Consider the following 17,713-nt stretch of genomic DNA (forward strand, 5'->3'; position numbering starts at 1 on the left):
GCGGCGGCCTCACCTTGCTGGGGAGGGTCGGGGCGGAGGGAGCGCGTCTGCGCCTCGCTGCCCTCTGGGGTCTCGCCTGGACCCCTGTCTCCTGGGGTGTCCCCGCTCCGATCTGCAGCCCCGGTGACCCCGCCCCCGCTGTCCCCAAGGTGTTCCACGTGTCCATACCGTCTGCGTCACAATGACCTGGCCACAGGTGCGAGCCTCCTCGGGGTTCCCGATGGCGTCGTGTGGGGTGCCCGCGGCTTGCCTCCGCTTTGCGGGAGGACCAGAAGCGTCAGGACCTCAGAGCCGAGAAGAGCGACAGAGGCCTGTACCTGGACGTCAGGTTTGACCTTAAAGGAGAAAGGCTGTACTTTAAAAAGAACTGTGTGCGTGGGTAGACATGTTCCTGTTCATACATCCTACATCTCTATTGTTGCTGACACTTACTGCAGTCTCGCTTTTATCCTTTGTCACCAGGAAAGGTCCAAACACTTGTTCCCTTGTTTGTGCTGAAATGAGATCCCAATGGCCATCCCCGGTTGTATTATACATATCTGCAAATAAATCCACTGAACTGTCACTACTTGAAACAATTAGCAGGGGGAAACAAAAGGTAGTTACTGAGTAATGACACCCACGGCTAACATGGATGGAGCGCACGGACATATTTCGCATACTTCACATGTGCCCCTTTCAGCAACCCAGTATTGTAGGCAAGTGACTTTCCCTGTTTCGCAGATGAGGACGCCGTCAGAGTGTCAAACGAGATTCCCAAGCGGGGGTTTCAACCAGGAACTGTGTGAACCAGGAGGAAACACTTCATCTCATTATTTATTTTTAACAGAATGAAATGCTGTTTCTAACATCATAGGTCGATAAATAACTGACAATATCGATCGGTTCATTGAAACATGGAGAAGAAATAGATTCCCTCCAAAAACTTTTTTTCTGACTGTAATGTTCTCTTTCCTATCAGCAGTCATTTGCTAGTTACAGGAAAATATATTTGAGACCCCATTTATCAAAGGTTGCTTTTGAAGAAGATATTTGCCCTTGTTACAAGAAAGCCAGTGAAATGTGTGTTCAGAATGTCCCTTCAAAATGCAGATAATTGGAACACAAACATTGCAGAAATGAGAGGGGAAGCTGGTTTATATAACTGCTTAGGTTTCTTTTTGCCCTTCTAAAGGCTAAGGCGGAAAACTTGGCCACCAGTCTAATAACTAGTCACACAGCTAAATACCACTTCAAAGACAGTGTGAACGATATGGGACTTAAGCTCTATCTAGTCAGCAGGACAACACAATGTCCTGGGCTGTCGGAGAATTTAAGAGAAATTTTCACAACTTTTTGTTATTATTAATCTTCTCCTAACCCTTAGGATAATATTTGAGGAAGGAAACGAACTCCTGCTTTTCTACATCATCACGATGAGTGCGTCTCCTTCCATTTAAGGATGCGCTCCAGCTCCAGCACTTTGGCTGTTTCTGAATATCAGATCGCTTCCGTCCTGCAGAGCAGCCTCCAGGTGTGAGTGAGACTCAGAGACAGCGTCTTAGAAGAGTGACTGCAGTGAAGAGAGCTAAAATGAGAGCAATAAGGTACATTTTCCAGAGTGCAACAGACCGACAAACTTCTCTGTAGGGGAGAAAATCCTTAGGCACTCAATTCAATGACTTTTCTTCAGAACGTCCCAAATCCAAGATATACTAAGAGGACTGCGTGAGTTAAGGGTGGGGTGGGGGCTGCCTCTAAGATCCAGGATAGTAATGGATTCAATAAGACAGGTTTACTTTCTCACACATAAAAGAAATTGGGAGGGAATAGGTTTGGGGCTGGTTTAATCCCTGTGTCATCAGAATGTCACCTTCCGTCTCTCCGTCCACCTTCCTCGGCAAAGCAGTAGCGTTTACTGTTCAGTCCAGGTGAGATGAGAAGCCAAAAGCTCGTACACTGTTGGTAGGAAGGAAAATGGTACAGCCTCTTTGAAAAACAGTTTGGTAGTTACTCAAACCATTAAACCCAGTAGGGCCACAGGACCCTGCGATTCTACCCCTTGTACAAACTGAGGAGAAATGAAAACCTGCGTCCACACACTTGCACATGACTGCCCACAGCAGAATTATTTAAAGTAGAAAATTGAAACAACCCGTCCATCCACCAGTACACAAGTGAATGAACAAAATGTAGCATATAAGCATAATGGAACATTATTTGACCATGAAAAGGAACAAAGTACTGATACCTGCTATAATTTAGATGAATCTTAAAAACACTACACTGAAAGCCAGGTGTGGTGGCGCACACCTGGAATCCCAGCACTCAGGAGGCTGAGGCAGGAGGATTGCTGTGAGTTTGAGACCAGCCTGGGCTACAAAGTGAGCTCAAGGCCAGCCTGAACTGCATAGTGAGACCCTGTCTCAACAAAACCAAACAAAACAACAAAACCGACTGTGCTGAGTGAAACAAGTATATATCCTGAGTTCTGCTCCGTCACAGAAAGATATATATTATTTCATTCATAGGAAAGGCCATGATAGGGAAAGTTAGAGGGACAGAAAGCACAGCCGTGATTATTTAGGGGTACGGGCAGTGTGAGAAAACAGGCAGTAAGAGCTGAAGGATGTGGGGTTTCCTTTCAAGATAATTAAAATGTTCTAAGATTGACCCTTGATGCTTCATGTATCTGATATACGAATGAACCAGTGAATTTTCCATTTTATGATTTCTGGTAAATTGTGTGGTATGTGAGTATTATCTCAGTAAAGCTGTTTAAAGGAATTAACATTTTTTGGTGTTCATAAATAGTTTTATTGGAGCACACACAGAATAAATCCAGTTTCTTCCCTGGGAATAGTACAAGGTAAGGACTACAATAGTACACACACAAGCCCCAAACACAAATTATTATCAGGTTTTTTTTGGTTTTTTTTTTTCCGGTACTGGGAATTGAACTCACGACCTTGGGCTTGCCAGGCAGGTGCTGTGCCGCTGAGCTAAATCCCTAGCCCCTATTATCAGATTTCCGGATATTGTGCAAATTTTATTGACATAAAGAAGTGAAAATGTGAAATCAGGATCAAAAAAACTGTTTCTGGAAGACAGAACTTCTCAGGTCCACGCACTGAATGCATCTGGATGATACCCAAGAAGCTCCCACTGTATAAGTGTTCTGTGAGAAACCTCTAGGCTTATACTGTTAGCCTTCATAAGCATCTCTGTTTTAACAAAGAAGCAAGCAAGCCTCTTAGATAAGCACAAGAAGATAATAATGAATTTTATGGAATTGAATTCAGTAACCAGAGGGGAGTGAAATGAGACTTTGTTTTGAAAAACTGTTATTAATGGAGGGTGCCATTAGAGGTAAAGCAAACAAACCTAGTTCCTCGCCTTAACACCTTGACCCATCCCTCCAACAAAAATCAAGAAAACTAACAGAAAAGTAAAAAACAGTAAGAATTCTGGCACCAAGTCTTCAAATTTCTGCATTAATTCCTTCAAAGAATATTATGAGACATTTTTACATTGTGCTAGTTTTTTGTTTTGTTCTGTTTTTTTTTTGTCGTTTTGAGACAGGGTCTCGCTATGCAGTTCACGCTGGCCTTGAGCTCACTTTGTAGCCCAGGCTGGTCTAGAACTGGCAAGGATCCTCCTGCCTCAGCCTCCTGAGTACTGAGATTACAGGTGTGTGCCCATGCCTGGCCAGTGCTAGTTATTTTGAATGAGCAGTTTACTTACAAATAGTTCAGACTTACAAAAATCAGCTTCTCTTACCTACCTACATATGTATTGTATTCATGTAAAATACACTAATGTGCTATTTATATGTAATACAATATACTTTAGGAAATTGTGGATATTTATTTTTAATGCTTTCAGTGTTCCATACAAGCTCGCCAACATGAACAAGTGAGGTCAAATGCCCCTCTTTGTCTTGGCAAATAAACACTCTGCCACTGAATTCCAGACAGATATACTTATGTCCCCTGTAGCTCTGAAATCTATTAATTTCCTGATTTTTCTTTGGCAGCATTGTATAAATTCATTGTGCCTGGCTCACAGTAGAGGATAAGATAGAGTTTAAGCTATTATTATTATAAATGTATTTAATAAGAGCAAAAATTTAATCATTAATGAGACAAAAGTAACTTTTCCTTCAGAATTCGTGGAAGATTAAAATTAGATAATATATAAGAATAAACTTCAAAAAACATGATGTTTGAAAATTATTAAACTGTCTGATTTACATTGGTTGCTAGAAGTCTAAATAAGGATTAAGTTGCATTTTATTGTCAGAATCAATCATTGCTTCTAAAGAACCCTTAGATTGTGGGGTTCTTTAGAAGCAATCGGATATGCTCGAGAACATAGATGAAGCATCTGAGCCAGTTTTGGATTAATTCCTGTGATTGTTTGTGGTCTCCATGTGGAAAAACACGGCTTTTTGTTACATCCTCTGTACAGCTGGTTCTATCTTTAAGCAAATTTATACCAGCATATGAAAATAGAATAAATGTTTAATTAGTAGCATTAACTTTTGTTAATTAAAATTAACTTCCTTTCCCTTCAAAATCAGGCTACAATAAAGAAGGCTCATTTACAGTGGAAGAAGGGTCATTATTTTCATTGCCACACTGGCTTAGATTGCTGCATAAATAATGCAGCTTCGTACACTCCCAACCACTGGAATTTCTCTGGAATCAGGGAATTTCTGCAAAGAAAATGCTGGTGATAGCTTCGAAACTGTCATTTTATTCACTGCAGATGCAGGGTAATTCTGCTTCCGAATGAAAATTTTGCTGGGACTGGGCTAGCCTTAGCCCCGATTCCACAGCAGTAGCCTGGTCTTGGTAGGCACAAGGCTAATCACGCCTCAAAGAGTCACACTGTGCAGCAAAGAACAGGACTTTAAACATGGAACTCTAGGTCTTTGGGGTCTCTCTTCCCTCTATGCAGGGGCAGTTTTGAAGAATTAATAAGCTCTCATAGTAAGTACAGGGGAAGCATGGGCCAAACACTTGGCTTAATCATGGTGTAAGATACCGAATCAGGACTGCAGTTCCAATTTCTTACTTAGTCTAATGTGCTTTTCCTCCTCTAGTTTTAACCCAGTCTCACACTTGCTTTAGCAGAAACTGTTAATAATTTCCCCAATATTTTTTCTCCCACTATGTAGACTTGTGTGTCAACTGAGCCCATTGTTTGAAGACAGTTAAAGACTAGTTTTTAGCTTCCCTTGTTGTAAACTGTGAACTGGCTTTAGCTAGCAGGATACAACAGTAAGTATCGCATGCAACTTTTAGGTCATACCCTTGAAAGAAAAACGCCTCACCCTTCCTTCCCATTGGGAGAATCACCTTTGGCCATGCAGGTGAGAGCAGTATATTGGGGATGGCATGGAATCTAGATCTCTGATCCACTGAATTGCCATTTCCTGCTGGTCCCCTCTCTGGATTGATTCATGAGAAGGAAGTCATTATGGTTTGTGTCTTAAATATCTGCCCAAAAATGTATCTTTAAGGCTTGGTCCCGAGCTTGTGGCCCTCTTGGGAACTGGTAGAACACTTAGAGTGGGACTAGTGGAAGCAAATTGGGTCAATAGCTGGGTCTTTGATGTGGACCCTGTGACCCTGGTCCCTTCCTCTGCCTTTGTTCTTGTCTGCCATGTTATGAGCAGCTTTGCTCCATCACGTGCTTCCCATGATGCTCTGCTTCCTGACAAACCTGCAAGCAGCAGAGCCAGCGAACCATGAACTGGAACCTCTGAGACGGAGCCAAAATAAATCTCCAAAACCCCTTTCTGGATGTAATGTGCTTCTAGTGAGTGGATTAATGTCAGTGCCCGAAGTCTCCCCGTGCTAACAGTCCAAGACTTTCTGTCTCTGTGAATTACTTATGTTGAATTTTTAATGTGATTCTAATGTGAATAGAGGTGTGTGAAAGGAGGATAAATGTGGGGGATTGTGCCCAGGAGAGGATAAGCAAAAATCAGTATTGCAGGGAGAGTAAGACAGTTACGCCTGATAAAGATTTTTGAATTGCTTGATTAGGCAACTGGTTTTGATGTAAGCTGTGGAAAAAATTGTAGTTGGAATTAAAGCCAATCAAAATAGCATGTAATTAACTTCATACTTAAAGAATTACTCTAAGAAATGGGCTCTGGCTTTTGGTTTCTATTACTTTATGTATTATAGCCCCCATCCTACCATGCCCAGCACACACACACACACACACACACACACACACACAAACACACACCCAGACTCAATTCTTAGCATAAAACAGAAACAAAAGTAAGTACTTAAAATATTTATTTTGTGATAATCCATGTCAACTTAGTTTTGATTAAGATATACAATCCTTGGTAGAGAGAAGTTTTAAAATTCCAGGTAAGAAATAAGATTAAGAAAGTGATGGAGGCCTGGGGATGTAGCTCAGTGGTAGAGTGCTTGCCTAGCATGCGCTCAGTCCCCAGTACACCTCCCCACACATACACAAAAGAAAAGTAATGGAATGAACATAGAACAGAAAAACTGACAGAACAGCTAAAAGATGTTATAAAAGAAACTATAATTACAAGAGAAATTGTGGTCAATAAACTTGTAACACATCAGAATTTAACAACCAATTGAATACATAAGGTAAGTCACTAGGAAGGAATTCAAAATAATTTTGAAGTTTTTAAGCTGGCCAAGATAGCAGGAGAAAGAAATTTGGGAGGAAAGCATTGTTTAGTCATCTCAAGTTTGAGGTAATATGTGCCCATTGAATGAATGATAAATCACCAATGTAGTGAATTCTTGAATGTCAAAAATGAAATCTGTTGATATCTTCAAAGTGGTTTCTCATGAAAACAAATATAGACATGATATCAATATGTAATACAACAAGCATTGTTAATTCCCTACCACTTTGTTTGTAACTCCATATTGTCTGTACTGTTCTTTTGCTATGTTGTAAAATGTTGTCTGTCTGTTAATGTTTTCCTCCTTTTATTTTTAAAATAAAAAAAATGAAGTATAAAACTCCAGTTATATATGAAAAGGCAAGTCATAAGTCTCCTTCATACCCAGTTCTCAAATCTCAAATCTCTGAAGAGGTGATGAGATTCCAAAACTGCTTCCAGCCTTACCCACCTTTCCAATCCCCAGTACCTTTCTCCAGGTCACCTGAGTGCCACCCAGGAGAAAAGCTACTTTAAATATGAAAAAAATAGGAAGAGCTTAAACCAGCCTAAGGGTCTTCCCATCAGGAAGATTATATAAACCAATATTTTTGAATGTGATGATCTATTTTCTTCTGGCATAATATTTAAATCTTTACTTTTGCTAACTATAAAATATTCCATGTACACCATAAAAAAGCTAAACGTTATCAAAGAATATACATGAAAATACTATTGTCCCCTCCCTCCTATGCTCAACCTAAAAGGGATCACCCCTCACAGGTAGCCTCAGCTAACATTTTAGTGAATACCATTACAAGGTTGTAGTGTTGCATGTAAAACATTTGCATAAATAGAACTATATTTTATGTGAAGTCATGCAAGTTACTACACAGGAGAAAATTGTACAGGGAGAGAACTCCAGAGGTGTGCAGAGCTCCCCGCTCAAGTGTTCAGCTGAGAATTAATTAGCCCAAGCACATAAGAATTCACTAGGCTAAAGGCTAAGCTGAAATACTTCGTTCAAAAATACGGTGCCTTAAATAATATGGAATTGTTATTTCTGTGTCAGTCAGCTTTTCATTGCTGTGAAAAAAAAATCTGAGATAAACAACTTAGAAGGAGCAACAAGGGAAGCCAAACCTTCATACTCAGTAACGTAACGCTGATATGGTCTGATATTCTTTATGGTAGTTTCCCCAAACTTATTTTGTCATAACAATCTGGTCTACCCTTTTGAAATATGCACATTTCCCAGAACTCTTCCAAATAAGAAACTTTGTCCATGATACTGAGACATTTTTTCCCCTAGCAACAAACTCTGGTGATTCTTATGGCCCAAAGAATTTGAAAACACTGCTCTATTGTAAAACTCAATAAGTTTTAGGAAAGGATAATTATCTTGAGCTTTTTACCAAATATAATTCCAGGAGCATTAACTCGACACCAAAACACTTGAACTCCAGTTCTATTAATTCCATCTGGATGATTTGGGAGTGGGTTAGTGTTTCACAAACCTGTTTTCACATTAGAATCACATTAAAAATTCCAAAGCTCAGGCCACTTAAATCTCAATCTGTAGGGCTGTGACAAAACCATCAATTTTTTTTTAGAGACCCCCAAAGTGATTTCTACCTGAAAACAAGTTTGAGAACTACTAGGCTATTGTTTGCCCCCTCTATTTCTTCTTTTTTGGAAGTACTGCACTGTAATTCTTTTTTTGGTGATGGAGATCAAACCCATGACTTCAGGCTCATTAGGCAAGCAGTTTACCACTGACCCACAAATCCAGCCCCTCTTCCTATAAAAAAATTGACAACTCCCATTTTAAAATGTCAAAATAGTTAATCTACTTAATGCATGTGCCTATACAGTGCTTATAAGGGATGGAACTCTATATCAACTATATAAAGCATTACGGTTTTTGGCTTCATTTAAAAGTTTAGCTTTGGGAAGGTGGACCCAGGGTCAAAGTTACTTAGAGAAACCTGTGTTCCCCTCTTTCCTTCTTTTTGCACTTCATCTTTATGCAAATAGTGGAGAGTGTATTATTATTATTCAGGTCAAATCTGGGTTGGTGACTCTGAGACGCGTTACCAAGGACTGGCTGCTAAATTAGCAGCAATAAGGTCTGTTAGAGTTTCTTGCCAACCTCAGATGGAGACTGGGACAAAGCCCATACAGCACATATTAGTTTACTCTAAGGAAGTCACCCTCATCCTTTTTCTCCTTCTCTTCCTGGTCCTGCTTTTCTTTCGTTTCTCAGTCCAGCATTTTCCCAACTATTGCTTTTCTGTTGGATATGCTGGTTTGTTGCCTACTACTTTTTCCTTTTATAGTACTGGGAACTGAACCCAGGGCCTTTTCACTGGTTGGTGTACCCTGCTACGTTTTCTTTAAAATTTTAAGACAAGGTCTTGCTAAGTTTTCCCTGGATTGGCTCAGATTGCCTCAGCCTTCCAGAGTGGTGGGATTAGAGGTGTCTGCCACCATGCCTGGCTTGTAATTCACCAATAAGAAAACCCCATCTAGGGGGCTGGGGATTTAGCTCAGTGGCACAGTGCCTGCCTGGCAAGTGCGAGGTTGTCAGTTCGATTCCTGGTACTGGGGAAAAAAAAAAAAAAAGAAACCCCCATCTAGAGCAGATTTAGATATCAAAAAGGAAGAAAAAGCGTGTTTACTGAAAACATTTCAACAACAATTACATCACCCAATCTTTAAATCCCAATAATAGCAAATTTGAGAAATCTCGGGTTATTTTTACTGTCATACGTAATTGTACATGACCTTTTGTTTTCTTTTATTTCCAGCAGTTTGCGTTCATTTATTAGCATTTAATAGAGCCTGAGGCTTCATATGCCTTTGCTTTTCAGATAAACTGTGTTCTTTCTGCAAAACATACAGTGAATGATTTTCTACTAAAATACGTGAGATTAATGGGAACGTTTCATAGGGATGGATCATTGGATTTTTGTATTTGGCATTTTATTTCCTAAAGAAACTTGCAAATTGTTAATCAGTTTTATGTTAAATCGGTGTTAAAAAAGTAATAACCTCAGTATTACTTGAAATCTAAAGACTCTTAAGACTAGGCTTTAAAACAAAGGATTTAGATTATGATAAAAGTTGGCAAATTGATTAATCTTGTTCCAAGGCCTTTACTTACAACTCTAATTATACGCACAACTCTTTGTTCCCTGGCCCCTGTAGACAAATTAAAGTTGTATTTATTTACTGTGATTCAGGAAGGAGGACTAACCAGAAAGGGCTTTAATCTTAACTACTCCATCGGTACCTGTGTTCAGGCACTAGAACTTCTCACGTAGTCTACTATCCTTACCATTTTCCAGTCAAAAGCTACAATAATCTTTCCAAAGTACAGAAGTAGTCATTTCTCTCTTCTACTTAAAATCCTCCAGTGTTTCTTGTGAGGTGCTTATGTCTAACTCTGGCTGCCCAGAACTTTGTCTTTATTTAGAGTGAGATTTTTTTAAGATGATATCTAGCTGTATTGCCCAGGTTGCCCTTGACCTCCTGAGCTCAAGAGAATCACTTGCGTCTGCATCCCCAGTAGGTGGGATTATTGGAACACTCTGCCACACCCAGTGTAATTCTTAATTTGATATTAGAGGGGCATGTGCCAGTCATTCCTAGGGAGGAGAAGCAGAAAGAGGAGAAGCTCAAGAGTCTCCAATGGCCATGTCATTCACCAGGTGCAGGAGCCCTGTCAGCAGTGGGGAGGAGTGAAGTTAACCCATGGGAATCAGAAGAGGTAAGAGGTAGAGAGCCCTCTGTGGGGGAATCAGAGGAACTGGTTCATGGGTCCTTAAACCTTGGTTGTAGTTCTGTCCAGAAACTGGTTGGCTTGACCTTTCGTTGGATCACATGGAATACCCCAGAGCATTCCTATGAAAGACCCCCCTCACTTAAGTTAGTGAGAAATGGATTTCCATAGAGTAAATAAAAGGGTCTTTCCTATCTGTGCTGACATTAAGAGTTCTCTGCCAATTAGCTGAGGCTATGTTCAAAGAGAAAGGGGAAAAAGCTGTAGTAGAAGCAAGTGTCTGCCACACCTACATTATTTCCAGTATTACCTTCTCCATCCTTGTGCCCCCCATTTCCCACCACTAACACCACCTCCGGTGTAAGTGCCAGCTGTACTGAACCACCGTCGGTCCCCCACAATGCTATGTTGTTTATAGTTTCCGGATCCTTGCACGTATCTTTTGTTCTGCCCTGAACACACTGTATTCATTTCCTTCACTGGCTTCTTGATCTGGACTTCTCCTGCTTTCTGTCTTTAGGCTTCAGCTTAGTTATCACTTGGTTAAGAAGCATTCCCTGACTTCCAACCCTATAGTACCCTCCGCTTGGTCCTATTTCACAGCTTCTCACATTATATTGTAACTTTTCATGAATATTCTCCACTGGGCTACAAACTTTAATTGCTTCTTGATTTGTTCTTATTTTTCTGGACTCTCATGTGAAGCCCATGTGTGGCTGATGATGAATACATACTTTCTTGGATGATGAATACATACTTGCAGAAATAAATGAAGTGAAGCATTTTTGGATGTGCTCAAAATCAACCTGTGTTAGAATCACTTGGAACACAACTCATTGGGATATAAGTGTTAATTCATTTGTGATTATCATTGAGGAGAATGGACAAAAAGCAATCTATTTAAAATTTCTAGTAGATATTTACATTTTAAAAGTTTTGTGCCAGATGTGGTGTCACATGCCTGTAATCCCAGCACTCGGGAGCTGAGGCAGGAGGGCTGCCACAAGTTCGAGGCCAGCGGGGCCTGCATAGTGGGTTCAAGGCCTGTCTGAACTACATGGCAACAACCTGTCTCAGAGTTTTGCTATGATGGCTTTAAAAGGAAGTAGCAAAGGGTACTTCCCCAGGGCAGTGTTTATTCTGCTTGCCTCATACCAGAGCCAAAGATTCTTTAAGAGATTTTAAATGGTCCTTGAATGAGTCACCTATTTGTTGCTGACCAGAATGACCAGAATGCCCAGAATGCCTGACACACACAATTTAAAGGAGGAAATGGTGTATTTGGCTCACAGTTCTGGTCTATGTTTGATTGGCTCCATGCAAATGCATCATGGTGGGAGGACTTGGCAGAGCAAAGCATACTGGGAAGCAAAGCATGTTGGGAAGCAAAGCATGCTGGGAAGCAGAGCATGCTGGGAAGCAGAGGATGGGAAAGAGCACCAGCGAGGTATATGCCCTTTAAAGCTATGCTCTCAATGACACCACTTCTGATTGGGCTCCACCTCCTCACAGCACATTCAGCTGAGAACGACTAATCCACTGGAGAGTCTATGAAGAGCACAGCACCCCATGACTCTGTCACTTCTCTGGGAGTCTCTTAATCCAGTCAGGTTGACAGTGAAGATTAATTGGCATGTGTAGCTTCCAAATGGGCAGTTTTCTGCATGGGGACTCATAGCATAGGAACTAAATGTTGCTATGTGATTTACTTACTTTAAGACTTTGTCTTACTTAAGTTCTTGCTACCATTTCCTAGCAAAAAGTGATAATGTGATTTGACAAGGGTCTTCTACTCATTTTTCTTCTTAGAATTTTAAATAAAAGCTTAATGAGTGAATGAAATGGAGTAGAAGAAAAGTAACTACCAAATTTGATTATGTAACAGGGGTTTGAAACTTTAGCACGTTGAGATTATACACTGAGTTTACGACTTTTGTGCAGCAAAGAATCATTTGTTCATATAATTTTAAAGAAAACTGACCAGGTACAGGTTGTGGAGGCTTTGGGTTTTAGTTGTGTTGTCACTTCTGGGTGTCATACACTTCTTTTGAGTGAACTTCCTCTATCACAACAGGCCTACTTTGAATGGTGCCCAAAGCTGGAAGAGAATCTCCAGCTGGCCAAGTCTACAAGGAAAGCAGCTCTTCCCTGACCCTTATGAACTCTAGTGGCTCCAGTACTGCTGGAGTGGCATGTGGCTGTGTGGAGCCTGTAACAAGCCTAGCAAGACCATTGAAAAGGAAAACGTGTTTGGGAAACCATAAAGCCCCTTGAGAAGATGATTGTTTTTGAAACATGATTCCTACTTGTTCCTGAGATCTGGTTGAAACTAAATTACCCAAGTATTCATCATAAAGTGATCACAGTACTTTGGTACTTGACATGCATTGAGAATGTCTCACACTCTTAGCCATAAAGTCAGGCAGTCCCAGCAGTAATCCATATCAAGCCAATTGAAAAGGAAGAGACATCTATGATGCTGAGCCAGTGAGAAACCTGGAGTGCAGGTAAGTGGTGTGAATGGGCATTGACACTCCTTCCACATTGTTCTTTCTTCCTAGACCTCGTGGAGGTGTTCCCATGACTGGAACCTGGAGCACAGATGGCTTTGCACCGTATTCTGGCACCAGATGGGGTGAGAGAACGTGTTGCTGCTCTTCATGGTGTCCTTAAGGTACAGTTGAGATGGAAAAAACTCACAATAGTTAATTCTGAACATAAATTTCATTGTTCACTTGGTCTGCAGTAAAAGATTTTATTGGCTACCTGAAGTCAGGAGCTACATAAATTCTTGAGCTAATTATTTGCTCAAAGCTGACGTTTAAAATGTTTAACAAGTACACTGATTGGAATCTAGGACTTAAAACTGGGTCCTCATGCCAAATGACAGCCATTTGGTCGATGAATTGTAGGGAGGACGGAGATGTCTCTGAGGAGGAGTGAAAATGACTGGGGCGATGGTGGACAGACTAGTGCGGTGGCAGTGGAGTACTTCTGAGGTAGTTACGGGTGAGTGAGTACAGGTGGGGCAATTTTTAGAGCTGGTCTGACTAGGTGATCAGAGGCTTGGGAGGATGAAGATTGATGATAAAGGTTTCAGGAAGGGTTGATGGACCACAGAATGGGCCCAACATGTGAAAATACCCATTTCTTTGTGAATGTTCACTGAGATGTTGTTTTGTAGAAGAGGTTTCAAGCACTAGAAAAATGACATGAGTTCTTCTGTGTGATCAATCATCCTTATTCTTCAGCCAGGTCATTAGTTCATGGACAGAACAGGTATGGTGGTCAGTCTGAAGGTAAGGGTTCATCTCACCAGCATCAGTGTCCAGTCACCAAGACTCATCCGTGTGCTGTTAGCAGCAGTGACTAGCACCAGGGGACATGGCTGAGTTGAGAACAACCACTCCTAATGGAAGGACAGCAATAGTCTTCGTGGGTTTGTATTATTAATGCCTCCAAAGCATCACCAAGGTTCCATTCATGGATTCTGTTCAATGAACTCACTGCATGATAAGATGTTATGGTTTATATCCAGATGTCCTCACAAAGCCTCATGTGCTCATAGATAGAACTTTGGGGAGGTGATTGGGTCATGGGGTTGTGATACTCATTGGGGTACTGATCCACTAATGAGTTTGTAGCTAAATATGATCTTGGGAGGTGAATCCTGGTTGGGGGAGGTGAGTCACTGGGGCATCACCTGGAAGGGTCTCTCTCTTCCCTGCTCTTCCCTGTAAGAAGAAATGAAAAGCACAGAGTAAATCTTTTCCTTCATGGGTTATGCTCTTCTTTCACTTTCCCTAATTTTTTGGTGGGCAAAGGTCTGCATGAATGGAATAATTATAGTCATCTTTCTAAAGTTGAAATCTGAACCTCTAGGACATGACAAGTGCAGGGCTGAAAAGAAGTCATCTGGAATGATCCACTCTGTACAGGTGGTCTAGGATGGCTGGTCCAGTGAGTAAACTGAGTCAGGAAGTGAGCAGACATAGGGCTGGAGTAACAGCCAGCAAGTCAAAACATGCACATAAAGAAGCTCAGAAAGTTGCTAGCTTCCTCGATGTGTACCATTTCATCAAAGTCATTGCCACTGGGAGACAGACATAGATATTCTATGGCAGTAGATCAAGGGTATAAAGAAACTTACTAAATACACAGTTACTTATTGGGGCTTTTAGTTTTTATTATTCAGTTATGTCACTGCATCCTCTTTTTCTTCATTCATTGGCCTTTCCAACCTTCTCCGTACTGAAGTCTAATTTCCTTTATTCTACACAAATGCAGTGGTCCTCAAACTTTGGTATTATTAACGATTATCTGAGAGAAGGGAGTGCTTGCTAAAGTGTATACTCCTGGGTCCACCACTGAAAAGTTCTCATTTATTAGTTTTAAGGTAGGACCCAGGTTTTAATTAGAACCAGGAGTTTCAAAAGCACTCGGTTATTGGTTGTATGGCATATAAATTATTTTCAAAATGAAGAACATTTGGGAGAGTGGAGTGGATTGAAACTAACAATGTGTCCAGAATAATAGGTACAAACCAACCCTGTCTGAGGCAGACCCTGACATTAGGTCACCACCAGTCATTGATTACTTTGAGTGGAACTTCTAAGTAAAATTAAATTTCAATTATAGCAACTCAGACTATTCACATTTAAACTGATGGTGACCCAAAAGGGCTTGTTCAGTGAGAAATTTTAGATGTCAAGAAAAAAATGGATGCATTGCTTTTATTTTTGCTTCAGGTAGGGACTGACTGCTGGATCTCATGAAAATCATGTCACTTGGGTATACCTGACTGCTCAAATGACTTTTGCATCTGTTCAAGCGTTCTTTCCTATCTCCTTCACTCCACTGGTTCTTCCTTTTTTTTCTTCTCCCCTCATTCAGTATTTATTAAACATGCATAAGGCTAAGAAAATATTAAATATCCAGAAGGCTACAAAATTCAGAGCCTGGGAGAGTGTAATCATGGACTCTCCTTCCTCTAAATATCCATAAAGTTTGGAGACAACCCAACCCTTGAACCCTGGATTTGCTGCTGATTTGGACAGATGTTTGGCTCAACATCATTTAAAATAAAACAGAACCAGAAAGCAACATGTGTTTTACTTTAATGCCAGCTTCACAACTTAACCAGAAATGCTGTAACCTTGAATGTTTAAAGGACTAATTACTTCAGAGTCCTTTTGAGCAATAGTTAATGTAAATATGAAATTACATCTCTTTTGTCTAACTGGATTGTCAAAACGTTTACATTCGTTCTTGTGCATGATAATAAGGTTTAGCTTTGCTCTTTTTCATTAATACTGGGTTTGCCTTGTAGAGAGCAGATGAAGTATGTCAGAAAAGTAGGCACTTGCCAGCGAGGAGGAACGCATGAACTATTTTGGGCCACTGATAAGAAATGGTGTTCGCTACAAAAATAAAGTAGAAAATTACATTTATGGTGACATAGAAGAATTACTGTTGCCTTAGAAGATCTTACCATTTGAATTTTTTTGCCTCAGCTTCCCAATTTTAAAAAAGTGAACATTTCTAGAGAGCTTGTATATTGTTTTTACTTTTCCTTTCCTTTATCAGACAGAAAAATGCTTTTCTTTGAAGTATAGTATCATCTTTTTTTGATCTTTGTTGATGATGTGTCACTTTATAGATGGTCTAGAAGACTTGGAAGAACGTGAGTACTTTGATGGAGAGATACATATTTTTAAACAAGTTATTATTTTTCTTTGACCTTTCATCTTCCATATGTGGATGACTATAAACACAGTTTAAAATTATAAGTTGAAATTCTTTACTTAAATTTAGCTTTCCTTAAAAAATTCAACAAGAAGAATGTCAGTTCTAAACAAATCTTCTTTATGTATAAGCTCTCTGTGGAGTATATATTTCCTATAAAATAAACATCACTTTTGCTTTTGTTAACCCATTTTATGCCAAGAAATTTTGTAATGATTCTTTTTTTTCTATTTTTCCTCTGTAAATCTATTAGAGTAATACTAGTTCCTTCCTGACTTCCTGATATATTTCTCTGCTATTGCATTATAGGTACTTACTGTGCTGGAATAATCTGTCTTTATAAATTAACTTTATTTTTTCATCTTAATTTTTCCAGTGCTCTTGGTTTTTTCATTTTATACAAACATTTAAAAAAATTTTTCTGACGATGCATTCCTACTTTAATGAAATTCTCTTTATAAAATTTAATTAAAAATATTTCCTACCTTGATATACTAACCTGTAGTTATTTTTAGACTTTAGTGTTTCCTACTAGTTCAAATCAAAAAGAAAGATGAAAATATTTTTATGGTATTCTCAATAAGTGCCTTATTCCTTCCTATCTTTTGAGCAGTGGTTTGGATGTTATTTATTCTATCATCTCTGGTATCCTTGGAATGTAAAAACATGTTCTGTCTTCCTGATATAAAGTTACTTTATAGTTCTTCATACATATACTTACGTATCTCATATTTATCTATCTTCTCTGTGTTCCTTCATTTAGCTAAATGTTTACTGAGTGACTGTCATGAGTTGGATACTGTGTTATGTTTATTATTATTTCTTCTCAAATGCATTTTTGGATTATCTTTCTTAGGCCTCTCATAAAAAGTACATTAAAATTCTCTTCTGATTTAAACATTACTTCTTGCATAGTTAAGTGAACTGCACTGTATTTACAGATCTGAGTCAGGACTACAAAGTAAATTCGCTAGTAGTACTGATAATTCTGATACTACCCAGTGAAAATATCTATATGTAGTTTTTCTGTGCATGTATAAAACTTCATTGAGATATTCTAAACAACTACAGAAAATTTCATTAGCTTTACTGGAAACAGTTTTGTTTAAAATGGCAAATTAATCACAAGTGAACAAAAGTGTACATTAATATCATTTAGTCACATACTGATTTGGTCAAATTGTCAGTTTATTCCAGCACCAAAAAAGCAAGACTATTGAAAACTTTTTAGTAGTCATGTTAAAGTTATTCTATTCACTGAAAATTCACTCTTTTCAAATCTAGTTTTGTTTTTAGATCTATATAGATTACCTTATGAGAAAACGATCAAGAGAAAATAGGAAATTAAAGAGAAAATTTGCCCAGATGATATAATTAATTGGAAGCCATCACTCTTAGCCAGCTCTGTTTAGGCAAGGTTGGTAGAGCAGAAGATTTTGTATAGGGCAACTCAGTGCGCTGGGTACTGCAGCAGCCTCCAGTGGAACCCTTGACTTTGGACTCTCCTCCCCTCCCCTCCCCTCCCCTCCCCTCCC

The 17,713-nt window shown here is 39.6% G+C and overlaps 1 protein-coding gene and 1 long non-coding RNA gene across 9 annotated transcripts in view; one reads left to right on the plus strand and one right to left on the minus strand.

Annotated features, from left to right (window-relative positions):
• The window catches only part of Ica1 (islet cell autoantigen 1, 69kDa), a 160,810-nt gene extending 160,653 nt beyond the window's left edge, over positions 1-157 (minus strand). For all 5 annotated transcript variants that reach the window (XM_005388098.2, XM_005388101.2, XM_005388099.2 and 2 more), the window contains exon 1: positions 14-157. The gene's annotated coding sequence lies outside the window, so the exon portion shown is untranslated. The remainder of the gene's footprint in view (positions 1-13) is intronic.
• Positions 158-168: 11 nt separating this feature from the next.
• LOC102030561 overlaps positions 169-17,713 on the plus strand; it is a 60,407-nt gene continuing 42,862 nt past the window's right edge. For 3 of the 4 annotated variants that reach the window (XR_001234657.1, XR_001234656.1, XR_001234658.1), the window contains exons 1-3: positions 169-375; positions 1,367-1,586; positions 12,995-13,107. This is a non-coding gene — a long non-coding RNA (uncharacterized LOC102030561). The remainder of the gene's footprint in view (positions 376-1,366; positions 1,587-12,994; positions 13,108-17,713) is intronic. The other variant, XR_001234659.1, reaches the window with a different exon arrangement.

Source organism: Chinchilla lanigera, unplaced genomic scaffold (genome assembly GCF_000276665.1).
Source record: "Chinchilla lanigera isolate Chin_1 unplaced genomic scaffold, ChiLan1.0 scaffold00031, whole genome shotgun sequence".
Taxonomy (NCBI): Eukaryota; Metazoa; Chordata; class Mammalia; order Rodentia; family Chinchillidae; genus Chinchilla; species Chinchilla lanigera.